Genomic DNA, 17817 nt, shown 5'->3' with positions numbered 1-17817 from the left:
ACACTAGGCAGTGTCCCCGCACAGAGCCACACCCCAGCCCCCTCATGGCTTCCTAAAGGGCTGTGAGAATCCCACCATGGACTGTTTAGGGCGGTCCTGACCCTGTATTCAGGACCCGCTCTGTGGGCCGGGAGCTTGCCTATTTTAGGAACTTGATGGGTAGCAGCCACCTTCCATGAAACTGGTCAAGGGCCGGCGTCACAGTCCCCCCCGCCAACCAGGAATGATCTCATGAAACACCTGGGCCGAGCCCCGTCTGCTCCTCCTGAGATGGCCAGGAGCGCTCTCCCTGGGTTCTCGGGCCTTCATCTCTCCTCTGGGAGCTGTTTATCTCCTTTAGCTCTTTTCCTCTTAGGGTTCTGTGTTTCCTGCTTGATATGCAAGAGTTTTGTAGAAAAAGCATCCAAAGCACTAACCATTTGTTTATCAGAAGCCTTGGAAATATTTTTCACCAGTTTGCCAGTGGATTTTAATTTCATTTATGATGCCTTTAGACACGCCGATTCTTTTTATTTTTTTTCTCCCCCAGTTTAATTTCAGGTGCACAAATCTCTCCATTCCCTCCCTCACCCTATGATGGATTTCTTTGTTTGGCTGCTTAAGAAATGCCTTCCTCTGTCTGCTCCCATTAATTACTCATTGTTGGGTTCAGAGCTTTTATTAATTTTTGCATTCAATTCTGGATTTACAAAACCTGGAATTGACTTGGTTGTAGAAATCAGAGTCTCCATTGCCCCCCATCCCCCGTCACTGTTTCCAGGAGAGGGTTTCCAGGGTGACATCGCGCAGCCTCACACCTCTGCTGGAGCTTGGGGGACCAGGAAAGCTTGTCCATCAAAGCACAGGGGGGGCTCCTCAGTGCCCCCTCCCACATCCCTCCCCGTCCTCCCAGAGGCCTGGGGGGGCCTTACCAGGGAGCCCCAGGATGAGGGACCCACTTCTTCCCTTCCCTGGACATCCTCAGACCCACCCCACAGCACCTGAAGCCATCTGGAGACTAGCATGTGCCTGTCATGCAGGCCTATGGGTGCCCTACCCGTGTCCCCTGACATTAACTCAGGAGTCCTACCCGTGTCCCCTGACATTAACTCAGGAGCCCCCCATGAGACACCTCCCACATCTGCTGTGGAAAGTGTCCTGATCACTTCTTTTTTAAATTTTAATCTTTTTTTTTTTGGTGGGGATACCAGGGATTGAACTCAGGGGCCCTCGACCACTGAGCCCATCCCCAGCCCTACTCTGTGTTTTATTTAGAGACAGGGTCTCACTGAGCGGCTTAGGGCCTCGCTGTGGCTGAGGCTGGCTTTGAACTCGCCATCCTCCTGCCTCAGCCTCCCGAGCTATTGGGATGACAGGAGTTTGTCCTTGAACCTGGCTAATTAAAAAATGTTTTGGATTGACATCGGTTCATTGTACACATCAGTGGGGTTCAGTGTGATATTTCAAAACATGCATACAACATGCGATCCCCATTGAACTCTGCTGTACCCCAGGGTGGGGTGAGGGGACAGTTTGCTGGAGGGGAACAGGCTTGAATGTGAGGCGGATCCCCCAGCCCTGACCATCACCCCAGGTTACCCCCACACCTCCCGGGCACTGTGCAGTTTGTGAGTTAAATGGGGACCGTCCTGGGTCTTGAAGGAACTCACCCCCGAGGCTGTCCTCTGCAGTGGCAGAAACACATGAGACACCTGCTCAAGAAACACCCACCACCGTTTCCCAGGTTCAAGCAGAAAGGGCCAGTCTCATCAAGGGCCTGGTGCGCCTCTGTGTTAGGGGCGAGGGATGGCCGACTCTCGGGGCTCTGTTCCTGTGTTGGTTCCAGGGAGGCATTAGGCAGGCAGACCCTGAGAGGCTAAGAGAGAGGCCCAGACTCTCATCTCCCAGGACATCTTCTTTGTCCAGCCCATTTGCTCGAAGCTTCAGTTTTCTCATCTGAACCTTAGAAGCAAAAACATTACTCTGTGTCTGAGAGCTTCAAAGATCAAACAAAACAATCCTGCTTATAAAAAGTCAGCCCAGGGGCTGAAAAGTAGGAATCTCCCTGCCCGCCACCGATTCAATGGAGCTTTAGAATTTTCATTCATTCATTCATTCATTCATTTTCCCCTCTGTATTCCCACCCCTGGCACACAGTAGAGGCTCATTTAATCAATGCTTGAGTGAATGAATGAAGGAAGAAACCGAGATACATTAAGTGCCAAATAGTAGGCTAGGTGCTGCTGATATTCAGGAGCTCAGCATCCCACAGGAAAGACAGGCATGAAGAAAAACTCCCTCAAGTTGTTAGTGTCACAACAGGGACAGAACTACATAACATGCCCTCTGCCATGTTATGATGCAGCAAAAAGGCCCTCACAACAAGCAGCACTGTGCTCCTGGACTTCCTGGCCTCCAGAACCATAAGCCAAACAAACCTCAATACTTCATCAATCATCAAGCCTCAGGTACTTTGTTATAGCAACAGAAAATGAACCATGTTGTGTGGTTTCAAATATAGCTGGGGGAATTTCAAGGGAGACATTGGTTTTCCCTGAGGGGTGCTGTGGAGTTCCTATGTGGTGTCCCTAACAGCTCATGTATGAGACCATGCAGGAGTGTTCAGGGCAAAATGATTAGACAGTGAGTGGTGTACCTTCATCAGGGGGTTAATCCACTGATTGGAACAACTGAGTGGTGACAATAGGCTGCAGGAGGTGGGTCACTGTGGTGTGCCGTTGACACTTATAGTTTGTCCTTGGTGAGCAGAGCGCTGTCTGCATCCTGGTTGTCATGCTCATCATCACACCCTTCCTCCATGATGTCCTGCCTCACCTCAGCCCAGAGCTATGGAATCTTCCCATCATAGACTGAACCCCTGAAATCATGAGCCCCAAGTAAACTCTTCCTCCTTTAAATTGTTCTTGCCAGGTGTTTGGGGCACAGTGACAAAAAAGCTGACTGAAACATAGAAGCTGGCAGGAGCAGGTGATATCTAAGGTGGACTGGAAGCCGGGCAGCAGTCACCTGGGTGGGACACGGGTTCTGACCATGTGTGGGAGCCCCCTGGCCCTGAGCCTCACGCCAACCCTGGGAAGTGGGAGACGATGGCTTCCCATTTCTCAGCCAGGAGACCTGAGGTCTGTCACGAGAGACTGTCATGGGGTCACAGAAGAAGCCAAGGCTCAGCTCAGCTACCAGGATTTTGGAGCCAGTGTCTTCGGGGGAGGCACTTTGACACTGACACCACGAGGGTGCTGAGCTCGGTGGGTGGGTTCCCAACACAGGCACGGGGAGCACACTCGGGATGCCACGTCTTCCAGGTTACAGTGGCTTCTCTTCTCTGTTAGGAGTCTGTGGTGGGGCCACCCACACACCTGGTGGGGGGGTTGAAAACACTCTCCTAACGATCCTGTGTTGGAAGTTGAATCCCCTCATTCAGAGTTGGTATTTGGTGGGGCTTTAGGAAGGTAATCGGGGTTAGATGGGGTTATGAAGGGGGTGGGGCCATGATGGCATTTGTGATTTTATATAAAGAAGGAGACCAAGCTGGCACACTTCCTTGGTCCCACCGTGAGATGCCCTCTGCCATGTTATGATGCAGCAAGAAGGCCCTCACCACAAGCAGCACTGTGCTTCTGGACTTCCTGGCCTCCAGAACCATAAGCCAAACCAACCTCAACACTTCATCAATCATCCAGCCTCAGGTACTTTGTTATAGCAACAGAAAACGAACCATGGCATGTGGTTTCAAATGCTTTGAGAATGCAGCCTTCAAGTCCTGCTTATGTTCCCTCCTGGAAAGCTCTTGGATCTGTCCACCTCTCTCAATCCCACTTATCCCAAGCCTGGATGCTGCAGTGACCTCCTCATCAGGTCTTCTATCTTCTACTCCCACCCCTCTGTGGTCCACATCACAACCAGAGATCACAGATGCTATCACATTACATCCCTATCACCTTTCACAGTTCCTGCTGTCCCCAGGATGAAGTAAAAATTCCTTGACATGGCCCACAAATTTCCTGTGTGACCGAACTCCTGCTGACCTCCCTGACCTCATCTCTGTACACCTCCCTCCTGTCACTCCTACCTTCCTGAGGGACATCACCATTTCATCTCCAAAAGGCCTTCTGCTCGCTCTTGCCTCTGGGCCTTGCATATACTGTTCCCTCACCTGCTGCTCCCTTCCCCATGGACACCCAGCTAACTCCAGCTTCTTAGTGGAGTTTCAGTTTAAGATTTGCTTTCTCTGCAAATCTGTCCTGATCCCCAAATCTGGATTAAGCTTACCCACGACCTCTGGGGCTACTCTCATCACAGTGTGTATTACGTCATAAGACAACTGTCTGGGTGCCCTGACCCTGTGTTTCTCAAAGTGTGTGCCATGGAACAAACACATGGAGCACCATTAAAGGTCCAGTTAAAATGCACATTCCTGAGCTCCACCCGGGTCCTGAGTCAGCCTCTCTTAAAAGTGGATTCTTTAAAACATTGTTTTGAGGGATGCAGTGGTGCACACCTGTCATCCCAGCAGCTCAGGAGGCTGAGGCAGGAGGATCACGAGTTCAGAGCCAGCCTCAGCAACAGCGCGGCCCTAAGCAGCTCAGTGAGACCCTATCTCTAAATAAAATATGAATAAGGGCTGGGGATGGGGCTCCGTGGTCGAGGGACCCTGGGTTCAATCCCTGGTACCCCCCTCCTCTCTTAATAAAACACTGTTTTATCTTTTGATTGTGGATATTTTCAAATGAACCCAAAACAGAGCAGTGCCAAGCAGTCCTGTCGCACACCAGTCTAGTGGCTGCTCCCGTGGGGCTCTCCAGGGGCTCATCAGGCCTGTGGCATCTGCCCCAGCCCCACACCCATGCTTCTCCTATGGGGGGGGCGGGCAAAAGTCCACATTTATCAGCTTTCCAGGAGGTCCTGCTGTCTGCTCAAGTTTGAGCTCCATGGGTATGCAGAACCGCCATGTACCATTGCCAAGCTTGCTTAGCTGTCCCCCAGAACCCGTCTTATGTCCTCTAGACCCTTCTTCCCACAATTCTCCATCTCGTATATTACTTTGGAGCAAATCTGAATAGTGTGTCATTTGATCTTGGAGAGCTTCTAAGGGACGCAAACTCCTGTGAAACACTGTTGGAATCGTCACCACTAGCTGCTGTCACCCTGGCTGGCTGTGGCACGAATTTAAATGTAATCTGTGGCCCTGGGTGCTTTGCTGGCTCCATGAGGGCAGGGGTGGGGGCTGGTCCTGGTCACCCTATGCACCTGCCAAAATCCTGCTGGAGGCCAGCAGTTCGGGTTGGAAGCTGGACTCGGGGACAGCAAGAGTTAAACTCTTCCCTGAGGAAGGAACAGACTTCGCTGGTAAAAGGAATTTTTTTCCCTCTCTTCCTGTCTCTGCAGCCCCAAGCAGAGCCCAGCACCCGGGGGAGGGCACCAATCAGAACGTTGCCTGGTGTTGGAAAATATTTATGTCACCTACCAAGCTGGGAGCAGACTCAGCAGGCTTCCCGGGGCCTCCTGATCGACAAGGTCGCATCCCAGCAGCTGGGGGAAGGAGGCGTGCCGGCCTGGCAGCTGTGCCCGGCTCCCGAGGCTGCCAGCCTGCGAGGCTACATCAGGAGAGGGAGGCACACTCGCCTGACCCCAGCTCCCGGGCAGCAGGGGTGGGGGATGCCTGCTGGGAGAGACAGCTGGGAGGGGGGGCAGCAAGCCAGGAGGAGAAAGGGGCAGGGACAAGAGGACGGGGACTCAGCCAGGTCGGTGTCCACAAGGTGCAGGGCGTTCTGAGTACTCACAGGCGTCACTTCAACGAATCTTCATCACATTCCTGGAGATGGGCAGGATCATGCCCATTTACAGACGGGGAAACTGAGGCTTTGAAAAGGTTGGTGAAACATGGAGCTGGGCCTCCCCTGTACCAGGTACACATCAGGCCATGACTCCAATACACAAGAAAAACAGTCTGTGTGTCTACCTACCTGTCTATCCACCATCCATCCATCCCTCTGTTCATCCACCTCGATCTATCATCTATCCATTCATACATCTGTCCATCCACTTTTCTCCATCCATCCATCCACCCACCCATCACACACCTCTATCTATCCATCATTCCATCTACCTCTATCTGTCCATCTATCCACTCATCCGTCTGTCCATTTATCCATCCATCCACATTTATCTATCCATCTATCTACCCACTGTCCTCTCTTTCTCTCTCTCTCTCTCTCTCTCTCTCTCTCTCTCTCTCTCTCTCAATTTCTACAGATTAGGCAAATCTCCTGTTTTGATCATGAGAAATACAAAGACCCCAAAGTCGTGTATGTGAGAACTTTGAGCTGGGATGCTATTTTGGTCTGCTTTTTTGTCACTGTGACCAAAAGACCTGACAACAACAATTTAGAGAAGGAAAAGTTGATTTTGGTTCATGGTTGTAGAGGTTCAGTCTGTGGTGGGCAGAGTCCATAGCTACAGGCCCAAGTTGAGGCAGAACATCATGGTGGAGGGGTGTGGCAAGGAAATCAGCTCAGAACACGACAACCAGGAAGAAGAGAGAGAGAGCTCTGCTCATCGGGGACAAAAAATGAATCCCAGAGGCACTCCCTCAGTGACCTCCTACCTCCAACACACCCTCCCTGCCTACAGTTGAGCTAGACTGCCTGAATGCAAATACTTGTTCTGCCATTTACTGTGTGGTGTTGGGCAGGCTTCCTCTCTGTGCCTCGGTTACTCATCTGTAAAATGAAGATATTAATAGGACTTCTAGGGCAAGTTTTGAAGATTCAATGAACATGCATTGGTAAGATGTTTAGCACAGTGCCTGACATCCCAGGAGCACTGTTTTATGTCTAGTTATTGTCCTAGTTAGGCTGGGTGTGTGAAATGTGACTCTAAAACTCAGTAAAGCAACCACTACCATTTATTATGCTTGTATAGTTGGGAGGCCAGTTTAGCTAGGCTGCTGTAGGAATGGTTGTCCCTGTTCCATGGTGTCTAGGAAGTCTCAAAGATTGGAAATTGAAATTATCTGAAATCTCTCTCACTTGCTTATTTGCCAGTTGGGGTGGGTGAGAAGTGAGGCTGGTTGTAGTGGGGGCTACGATCGAGGATCATCCACCGTGGCTTCCTCATTGAGCTTGGGCTTCCTTCCAACATGGCAGCTCATTTCACAGCTGAGCCAGGTGGAAGCTGCAGCTTTGTATGACTTAGCCCCAGAAAACACAGAGTATCACTGATGATGTGCTTTATTTGTCAGAGTGGCCACAAGCCCTTCCAGGATGGGGGAAGGAAGAATAGACTTTACTTATTGACAGGTATGGTAAAAATTTTAAAGAGCATACAGGGTTGGAAATGTAGCTATGACCATCTAGGAAATACCATCTGCAACAGATTTGGTTGGTTGTATTCAAACTGCAGGTTTGGGGATCTTGGGGAAGGGGGTCTCAGGGAGCCCTGTACCCAAAAACCCAGCTGTCCCTTCTCAGGTCTGGTCTCCTCTCTAAGTTATTCAGGTACCTTCCCCACAATTAAGCCTCAATCTCATTTTGGTCTTGATGTACTCATCCTGAATCCCTGTTTGGTCCTGATGTACTCATCCTGAATCCATTTGGTCTTGATATACTCATCCTGAATCCCTGTTTGGTCCTGATGTACTCATCCTTCATCTCTGTTTGGTCTTGATGAACTCATCCTGCATCCCTGTTGCCCCCAAACATGTGCTCTTCCTCTTTCCCCCTTCATGGCATTCAGTGCTATATTTTCTGGGACTTGGACACTTAGCAAAGCACAGGAAGAGCCTTGGCTTATGTACACATTTTTCCCAAGGCAGAGCAACTTGGATGAGAGATGCAAAGAAGGTAGGGGAATGAGCCCAGAGGTAGCATGAGCTGAGCCAGGCCCAGGCCCCACTCAGAGAAGCAAGGAGCACCCACACTCTGTCTCCTCTCCATGTCAGGGGAGCTGGGGGACCAAAGAGGGCCTGGAGGGAGGATCTGGGAGCCTTGCTGGGGATAGCCAAGGATTGGACAAACAGGCCAGAGATTCATCCTGCCTCCACATGGGTGGTGTGGCCAGGCAGAATGTTTGGTGGGAGTAAAACTCAGCTTAACATCTTATGGTGACTCCATATCCTAGGCCACTACCTCTGAGCCAGATGGAGATGGATAACCTCTGGGAGGCTCAGGTTGCCTTCTCCCCACCCACCTTGTGTTTCCAAGGACTGGATATCCTGTGAGGGGGACTTCCATGTGGAAGAAGTGACCAAACATTGCATTATCTAAGTAAATGTTCCCTGAATAAATCAAATAGCTCCAGGACCTCGAGATAACAATGAATGAGCCTGGAGCAGCCCTGGACTTGGTGGAGCTGATTCCAGTAGAAAATATCAGACAACAGGAAGTGATAATGTCAGAGGACGGGAGTCCCTCTGAAGAAAAAAATGTTTTAAAGGGGGGGGGGAATAAAGGATGACTATTGCTAATTTGAATCAAAAGTGGTCAGAGAAGATACTTGGAGGTGATGACATTTGAACAGAGACCTAGGGAAAGAAGGGAGAAAGGCACAGAAGAGCGGGGAAAGCACTTCTAGCAGAAGTGACAACAGATGCAAAAGACCTGGGGCATATTTGAGGAGCTGCAATATCAGGGTGATTGAGATGAAGGGGGAGGGGGGAATGGTGAGAGGGGGAGGGGCAGCTACATGGGACCCTGTAGACCACAGTAAGGATGCCGAATTTTGTAATGAGTTATGTGTAAGATCAAGTGAACGGATAAGTAAATAAAACGAAGGGAGAATTGAGTGGATGTATGAATCCACTGGTGTCTGGGCAGATGGATTGAGAGATAGGTGGATGGATGGGTGGCTAGATGGATAGATGGATGGATGCAGGCATGGGAAGGAGGTTGCATGTGAGGATGGACAGATGGGTGGGTAGATGGATGGATGGGTGGATTGGTGCTGGAATGACAGGTAAATAAACAGGTGAACCAGTGAATTATGGATATGTGGATGGATGGACGGACAGACTGGTGGATGGAGAGAGGGACCGGCATTGCCCAGAAACAGACACACTAAATTAAAACTTATTCCGTTCCTGGCCCGCACTCCGGCCCCTGGGCACCAGAGCGACGCCCGGGGAAGCGGGGCCTGGCTCAGATGATCCCCAGCTGCCCTGGGGCCCAGGCAGAGCCTTAAATAATGCCCCCTCCTTCTCCCGAGAGCCGTTCTGGTGGCGCAGGCACCGAGAGGCGTTTGGGGCAGGCAGCCGTCACTAACAGATTCATTAAGCTCGCTCCAGAGCAACGATAAAAAATCAATTTAGTTCACCAGGCAGCTTGAACGGGCACCAGGCGCAGGGAGCCCTCCCATCCACGAGCCGGGCGCAGAGAGGTGCTGGGGGTGGGGAACTGGAGCGTGGCAGAGCCCTGTGGTCGCAGAACCGACCGGCCCTGCCACCACCGCCCCATCCGGGCTCCGAGGAGGGCCGTCCAGGCCCCGATGGCCCCGAGCGGACGCTGCCAAGCCCCGGGGCAGGCGCCCCGCCCCCACCGCGGCTCCCTCGTTCATTTCCACCTTAACAGTCGCAGCCCGCGGCCGGGGTGGGGGGGTGGGGGGGTGGTCTTGGCAGTGTCCTGCTCTGGCCGAGCACCAGCCTGGCTGGGAAGCCAGTCGGGTCGGGCCGGTACAGCTGGGGGCAGAGGAGGGAACAGCGGACAAGACTTTGGGGGCTGAGCACTGGCTGCTTTTGGCATCTGTAAATCATGACAGGAAATAGGTGACAACTCAAAGGACGGTGATGGAGGGAAAGGAACCGTAATAAGAGGGTGGGCAGGGTGTTGGGGAAAAAGTCACGGTGCCTCTGTGGGGTCGCTACAGTGGGGAGACCTTAGCACCCCAGACCCGGAGGGGGAGGGGCATGCCACCCCGGCCAGCAGGGGGCGCTGCCCAGCGGTGGAGGAAATGGGGCCCTGCCCTGCGTGGCCGACAGGGACAGCGAGTAGACTGCAGACCTCCCCATCCACCTCACCTTCTGCTGCAGGCGCCCCTTTAGGACCTGCATCAGCCACAGAACTGCATAATGCACATGTCACAGGGCTTGGGGACAAGGACCAGGGGAAGCTGGGAGGGCAGATGGAGAATAGACAGTGCAGCGTCACAGAGCAGAGCTGGCACAGCCCCATGGCCCAGTGGGGAGAGAAATCGCTCATCAAGCCTCATCAGGGAACGTGGCGGCTCCCTACAGAGTCCTGGCTGCCTCTGGGATGAATGGGCTGTAGGCTGGGGACAGGGAGGGATGGGAGCGGGTGGGAGGAGAGAGTTGGACAGAAAGACAGGGATGCTGGCCCAGAGTGGGAGACACACATGCAGGGACAGGAGTGCCCAGGACAGGGTGGGGTGTGGAGAGAATAGAGACAAGTGAGGAGAGAAGGACAGTGAGGGACCTGGAGAAAGGGACATGCCCACCAAAGGCCAGCAGGGGAGGGTGGATGGGGAGGAAGAGAGAGAGGTAAAGCAGGGGACAACGAAAATAATCAGGGAAATGTAACTAAAGGAACAGAAGAGAGAGAACTGGGAAGAGAACTGGGAACCCGGGCACCAAGCAGAAGAGAAAGTGATGGCTGAGCTAGGTGGCGTGTGACTGTCATCCCAGCAGCTTGGGAGGCTGAGGCAGGAGGATTGAGTTCAAAGCCAGCCTCAGCAACAGGGAGGCCCTAAGCAGCTCAGGGAGACACTGTCTCTAAATAAAATGCAAAATAGGGCTGGGGTGGGGCTCCATGGTCAATGGTCCCCGAGTTCAATACCTGTGCCCCCCAAAAAATAAAAAGAAGAGAAAGTGAGCCCTGGGTGTGGGACTCAGTCTAGGTGCACAGAAGAGGAACAAAGAAAGACAATCTAGAAAATTCCCCAGAGCCTGGAAGCCTGGGCAGAGGTGGGGACTGGAGTCCCAGAAGCCTCCCTACCGGTTCCCTGGGGCACGCCATAGGAGGAAGCGACGATGCCCTCGATGGTGGCGCCTGCGCCTGTGGCATGTCCCTCCAGGCCCAGGGGGATGTGGGTGAGGCCTGAGCGGTCGCAGGCAGGTGCTGGGCTCATCCTCACGCGGAGATGCCGGGGCATGTCCCCACACGGCTCCCTCCTATCCTTACCCTGCTCCTGGGACTAAGAGGGGCGTGCCCACCAGAGAGAGGGCAGATGACAGCCCACATGGGCCTCCCACGCGCACACACACAGCGCCCCACACCCAGGCACACGGCGCATGCCACAGCTGCGGCCGAGACCTGCCTGGGAGGGAGCCATGGGGCTCTGGTGGCCACGCCGGCGGGCAGCTGACCAGCACCAGGCTCCCTGCAGAAGACATCCACATTCCCAGCCCGCCCTCCCAGCTCCTCCGTCCCCAGGGGTCAGAGCAGGGGCCCATCAATGTGGTGCAGAGAGAAGGGGAAGAAAACAGAAGATGTGGACCAGGGAAGGAGGAGAGAGGAGGCTGAGGGCAGAGGATCAGGGACAGACAGACGGACGGAGAGGCGGCTGGAGTCGAGGCCAAGACTCGCGGAGAAACAGCGTGCGAAACCGTGGGGTCCAGTGGTGATGGACACACGGGGGTCCTGGGAGCCGCTGGGGTCTTGCTGTGAGAGGAGGCAGGGAGGGTGGGAGGCCGGGAGACTGAGACCGGGGCCAGGAGGAGACTCTGAGGCAGACGTGTGGCCCCCCGGAGATGAGCCATGAACTTACGCTGACGTCGTTTTTCACGTGGGGGCGGCGGGTCTGTCCGATTCCAGTTCCATTTTACAGATGGGAAAACAGAGGCCTGGGCCGGGGTCCCAGGTGCAGGAGGCCGAGTCTGGGCTGGGGTCCAGCTTCCCGTGGTGTGGGCGCTCTTCCCAGCACCCCCACGGGTTTACTGCCCAGCGCTCCAAATTCTCTGAAATGAAGAGGCCCATTTGCAGGCGGTGGGAGGGGGGCTCTCCATCATTCCTGCGGGTGTCCCTCTGACAAGGAACGTAGCCAACATTCCTTGGAATCCGTGGCTGTGAGCTGCGCACAGGGGAGATAGAAGCAGACAGGGATGTTTGTAATGGCTTCCAAATGTCTGGCTGCAGCTGCCAGCCGCCTGGCAGAGAGGAGGAGGCCTGGGACAGGGGAGGCCCACCCCTGCCTCTCTTCTCTGCACGCAGCCTGGGGGATGATCGCTGGTGGAACTCCGTGTAGAAGGCTAAGCTGCTCCCCAGGTGCAGGCCGAAGAAGGAATGAAGGGACGCATGAGGGAGTTAATGAGTGAAGGCAGGACGTGGGCACAGCAGCGGGGTCCTTTCTACCACGCTTCCTTTCTGTGAAGGCCTGGACACGCTGGCCACCTTGGTGAGGTCTCACAAGCATGCGGTCAGCCTGCCCATTGGACAGGTAAGCAACCTGAGGCTCAGAGGTGAGGGTTTGGGCCTATGCCACACCAGGCAGCTGGGGACCGGCTAGCCCAGGCCAGGCACACAGTGGGGATCTCAGTTTGGAAAGTACATGGCAGACAGTCTCCTGGGGGCCAGTGGTAAGTGCAGGTGAGTCCTCTGTGAGTCCCACAGACCCAGTCTCCCTGGGGTCACTGTCCTGATAAATCACCGCCTCCATTTGCCAAGACCCAGTTTCCTCTTCTGAGAGGGAGCCGTCGGGGCCCATCTCACTGCATTGCTTTGCCAAACAGAAACTTCCAATATGATCTTTTCCCTCATCGAATCCTCCCTCCAACCCAAAGAGAGAGTTTCTTTCCTTTTTCTTTTTTCATCCCTGCCCCCCCTCCCCCCAGCCCCCAGTGCTGGGGACAGAACCCAGGTCCTCGTACATACTAAGCAGATGTTCCACCATTTCACTACATCCCCAAAGCCCTGTTTTCTTGAAAGAATAAGGAGGCTCAGAGAGGTTAAGTGGCCTGCAAAAGATCACACGGCAAGGAATGGCTGAATTAAGGGGCCAGTGGATCAACCCCTAGGTTTTGGCTAACACCCAAATGTGAAGGTATGCCAATCAGTGCTGGCACAAGAGCAGGTTCAAACAATGTCAGACACCTTCTGTCCCCAGAGGAGTTTCCTCTGTTCTTGCTCTTTTTAGAGGTAAGGATCTAAGTCCAGAGCAGGAAGTCAGGCCAAGAGGCTGCAGCCGTTCCACATGGTTGGCTCCTACAGGCCAGGTTCCAGGTGTGCAGAGAGGGGGTGAGGGGGCCTGACAACCCCCCCATGCTCAGGCCCGGTCCTCTGACATGACTGTGACCTTCACTGCCCCCTGCCCCATATTTTGTAGTTTCCCAAATGGAATCAGGAAAGGTTTTGTTGAGAAAAAGATGGAGAGTGACACAGTCTGTCTACTTGGAGAACACCACAGTTTGCCATTTTGTGATTTTTTTTCCCTCTTGGGCCGATGGACATCCTTGGGATCACGCAGAAGTACTCGATTCCCACAGAGATTGATTTTTTTCTCCTTTTCCCAAAGCCGGGCCTATTGTTTTCCCTTGATGAGTGAAAAGCACAGAAAGAATAAGGACATCAAGTCCTCCCCGGGGGACAAGCGGCCACTGCGCACATCCTGGTACGCATCTGGGCTATGGTGTGTGCCTCACACGCACACACACATGCACACACGCACACTTCCACGTGTCCACTCTCGCCATCCTTCAGATCAGACGGGATCAGAGCCCTGTCCTGTCGGGTCACAGGAATGGGTGGGGGGCCGGTGGGGGCTGGGCAGGCCGGACTCCAAGGCCCCCTGGGGGGTGCCATCCCCCTGCCTCACACACGTGGCGCTCTGAGGAATGCAAGCCGAGGTTACTATGTGCTCTCATTTCCCAAGAATCTCCTTCAAGCTGGATTTCCATAGAACTGCTCCCATTTTCTAAAGATATGGGCCACCAATGTCCTGTAAAGAAAGCCTGCGGGGGGCGGGGGAGTCAGGAGGCGGGGCTGCTCTGAGCTGGCCCCTTGGCCCCCTTGGCCCCTGCGCCCTGCGAAGTGATCCGCAGGCAGACCTCGGGGCTTCTCTGCAGCAGCCGGTTACTGCAGGATCTCTCCGCCTCTTGGGCAGGTCCGGTCTGAGGGGCCCTCGACTTCCCGCGTCTCCCTCTGCCCTTCCCGGCTCCCCTCCTCGGGCCTCGACCCCCTCCAGCCCCCCACTCCACTCACTCTGCTCTTTCCTACCCTTCAATCTTATTAATGGCTGATTTTCTTCTTAAACTGTCTGGAGGCTGCACTAGCTGCATCGTTGTCAGCGGCAGATCGATGGCTTGGGGTGGGGAGTGTCATTTCATTAGCTAAGTGCCATGTAATCTACTTGGTAAATCCCATAACCTCTCCCTGCGCTGACCAGAAGCCAGGCAAAGGAGGAGTCAGCCCGACCTCCCAAGACGCCCTCTTCCCGGAGTCAGGAGAAAGGTTTGGACACCCCCACATGTACGCTGGGGTTTAGTCTGGGTTTTCCTCACCCTGCACCTTGTCCCCATCCCATCTCCTTCCATGGATCTTCAATCCATCACGGTCCCACATCTGCAGAGATTTAAATGACAGCAAGGTCCCGTCAGCTTGAAGCAAAGGCCAATCTCACCGACCCAGTTCACAGAGGGGCAAACTGAGGCTGTGAGCATTGCCAGCTTCCTGGCGGGAAGATCCGGGATCTGGACTCAAGACTGGCCGCCCTGTTGTCTGGAAGCTGAGTTAGGGGTAGCCATCGAAGGACACGGAGGGAAACCACCTGGACCCCTGCCCAGCCACCGTGGAAGTCCCTCTGGCCTTGTGAACGGTTTACTGCGTGCCTCTGGCCTCTCTTTATGGGGACTGGTAGCCCCAGATGCTGTTAAACTACGGAGTTCTGGCCACCACCGGGGCCCAGGGAGCTCTCTTCTCCAGGGCTGGAAGGCATTAGAGCTACAAATGGCTTTCCCGGAGACACGGGACTCGTGGGAGGCGAGATGGCTTCATAAGGGAGGTCCCAGCTCAGGCAGGCTGGGCGTGAGGGGCTGGGAGGCGAACTCATGAGCAACCCGCGATACAGAGCCCACGATTCCCACCGACGGTCCCTGCGGGGCCCCTCGGAAGGATTGCAAACCATCGATGGTGAGACTAGGGGATACTCACAGCCCTGGGCAACAGGGTCTGCCTGGGCTTGGGGCATGAAGAGGATGGACAGAAGAGGGAGGAGATGGGGAGACCAGGGGGCTTTGGAACTGGACAGAGAAAGCCATGGCCCCCCTGAGTCTCGGTTTCCTCATCTGTGCAATGGGGCTGATCGTGGTGCCTGCTTCACAGGGATTCAAGGAGATGACGAGATAGGATTCCCGTGCCCGATGTGACCCGCATGGGACCAGACATCATCCCTCGCAATCCAGGGTGGACGTGGCATCTGCTGAGGGACTGGGCCTCGTCTTTTCTAGCAGTTCCTTCATGCTGCCCTTGCAATGACCACTTTGAAAGATGAGGACATTGAGACTCGGAAGAGCCAAGGCACCTCCTGTCATGCCCCACGACACCCGGGATGTCCCTGAGGGACAATGAAGGGAGGCAGGAGGAGGGGCTCTGAAGTCCTGAGGGATGGGGCTGCCCCAACCATGAGCCTCAGTGTCCTGGGCATCCCAGGGCCAGAGAGACGCAAGAGTCTCCCTGGGTCATCGCCCGGGGACATGAGTGGAGGGCAGCACGGTCTGACTTCCCTGGAGTCAGCTAGACTCCGTGTGGGGGAGGCGACCCCAGATCTGACATCCTCAGTGGGTGACCCAGGAAGAGGCATGTCACCTCTCCCAGCCTTGGGTTCCTGACACTGGAAACAGGAATCCTGCTGTGCAGAGTCGCCATGGCAACTCAATAAGTGAATGCAGAAAGGCTGTCATCTCCGGTTCCCTCCCTGGATGTGGGGCTCTGAGACTTTTGTGGGGTGCAGGAGTCCATTGGGGTGACACGTGGGTGTGGGGGCGAGAAGCACGGTGAGAAAGAGAGAGCTGGGGTTTAGGGTGGGTTCCCCAGGAAGCTCAGAGACAACTCTTCAAAGTCACCCTACCTACAGGTCAAGAGGTCAGGACTTGTCCCCTCTTCCCCCACTGGCTGTTGGAAGGAGACTTGACCTTGGACAAGATCTCCCTGCAGCTGGGGGCAGTTCCTGCAGGCAGGGGCTCAGGTGGTGCTGGTGCATCCCTAGTAGCTGCAGGGATGGGAGGGGGGGTGCACCAGACGCCCCTCCAGCAAAAAGCCACTTGACACCGGATCAGGTACCAGCACGTTGGTTGCACCATCTGCCAGGCGCCTGTCCTCAGCCACCCAGGGCCGGCAGGGGTGGGAAGGGGCTGCTTCCAGGTGAGCAGGGAACCAGGGAGGGGAGCAGGAGGGGTGCAGTGAGGACTCGCCCTGGCCTGGTTTAGGGGGCTGGGTCCTGGGTGAGCCCGTTGCAGGGTGGGGGCAGGGGCAGGGAGGAGCACCCCTGGAAGCATCTGGACAGTGGAGCAGGAGGCCCAGGAGAAGGGCCGAGCCATGTGAGCTGCCCCGCCTGCCTGTCACCCTGCAGGGCAGAGCCTTACAGCCGGTGCTCGACCCTGGAAAAAATTGACTGCGTTTCCGCCTGACTGCGCCCAGTCGGGCTGCGGGGGAGGGGGGCTGCCTCCTCATCAGGATGGATTTTTCTGCTGCTCTGCTGTAGGAAGAGCAGAAACAGGATACGGGGGCTGCTCAGGGAGGGATCAGCGGCGGCGAGGGCATGTCAGGGGCCGGATCTGTGATGGAGGGAGAGGGGGAGGCTCCGGGGTCTCAGGCCTTGGAGCCCCGGGAAGTGGAACAGGCCCCCCCATCTGGACACGTGCAGTTGTCCTTCCCGCCCCCTCCCAGCCCCCTTATTTCCGTCCATTCCTCCTGCCTTCTGTTGATTTTTCTGTCACTCACCCCTTTGCCCAGAGTCCACCTTCCTTCCCACCCCAACACCCCCCACTCATCCATGCACCCTCCACCCCTCCACCCTTCACCCCTCCATCCACCCTCCTCCCCCCACCCCCCACCCTTCTGTTCATCTTTTTCCTCCTTATTCACCTACCCCAGATCATTCTTTCTCCATTCTTTCTCAGACCTGTTTGCTCAGCACACGTTTCCTGGGGTCCTGTCCGAGCCTGACCTGGCTCTGGCACTACTAAACTCAGGCCCGGGGTCCTTCCATCCTGGATCTCACAGTCTGGTGGGGGATGAGATGGGTCAGCAGAAGAGGAGCCCCTTCCTGGTGGGTCAGGGTCCTCAGGGACACCCACAGTGTGTTGGTCACGCTGCAGACCCTCCAGCGGGCCCCAGAGAGCCTGGGAGAGGAAGGAGCATTGGAAGTCAGCCTGCAGAGGGACAGGGACATGGACACCATGTGTGTGGCTTGGTGCGAACGTGGGTGGCTGGAGTCTGGGGTGGTGTGCAGAGGGGTGGGGGATGGGGTCTGAACCCAGAGGATGGGCAGGGACAGGGTTCCCCAAAGCTTTGGGTCCCAGGCTAGATGATTTAGACTTTTCTCTGCATTCAATGAGTTGTTCTTATTTAAGCAACAGAACCCTTCCCCGTGAAATCTCATGTGGGATTCCAAACTGTGATGGGATATAAAAGTGAAGCCGACCCAGCCGGAGAAAGAGGCCCATCCAGAACATTTCCCGTCCAACCCTCACACCTGCTCCCCACGGTGAGGGCGGTGATGTGGCAACAGAGCCTCGGGATTCCACGGAACCCATTGGAAAACCAGAGGAGGGTATAAGGCGTCCCCTCCTCTGAACGGTCTCCTGACAGACTGCATATTCCACCTCTTGCCGGATAGAGAATCAGAGTATGGGGCAGAATAAAGTAAAGGCTGCTT

At 55.0% G+C, this 17817-nt stretch overlaps 1 long non-coding RNA gene across 1 annotated transcript; it reads right to left on the bottom strand.

Annotated features, from left to right (window-relative positions):
• Positions 1-1772: 1772 nt before the first annotated feature.
• Positions 1773-11946, bottom strand: LOC308658537. The gene is made up of 3 exons (XR_014024188.1): positions 11716-11946; positions 7029-7173; positions 1773-1935 (listed from the first exon to the last, which is right to left on the bottom strand). It is a non-coding gene; the product is annotated as an uncharacterized lncRNA (long non-coding RNA).
• Between the last annotated feature and the right edge of the window lie 5871 nt (positions 11947-17817).

The sequence above is a fragment of the Spermophilus citellus genome, assembly GCF_964194105.1.
Source record: "Spermophilus citellus genome assembly, chromosome: 10".
Classification (NCBI taxonomy): domain Eukaryota; kingdom Metazoa; phylum Chordata; class Mammalia; order Rodentia; family Sciuridae; genus Spermophilus; species Spermophilus citellus.
This window is presented reverse-complemented; position numbering and strand designations above follow the sequence as displayed.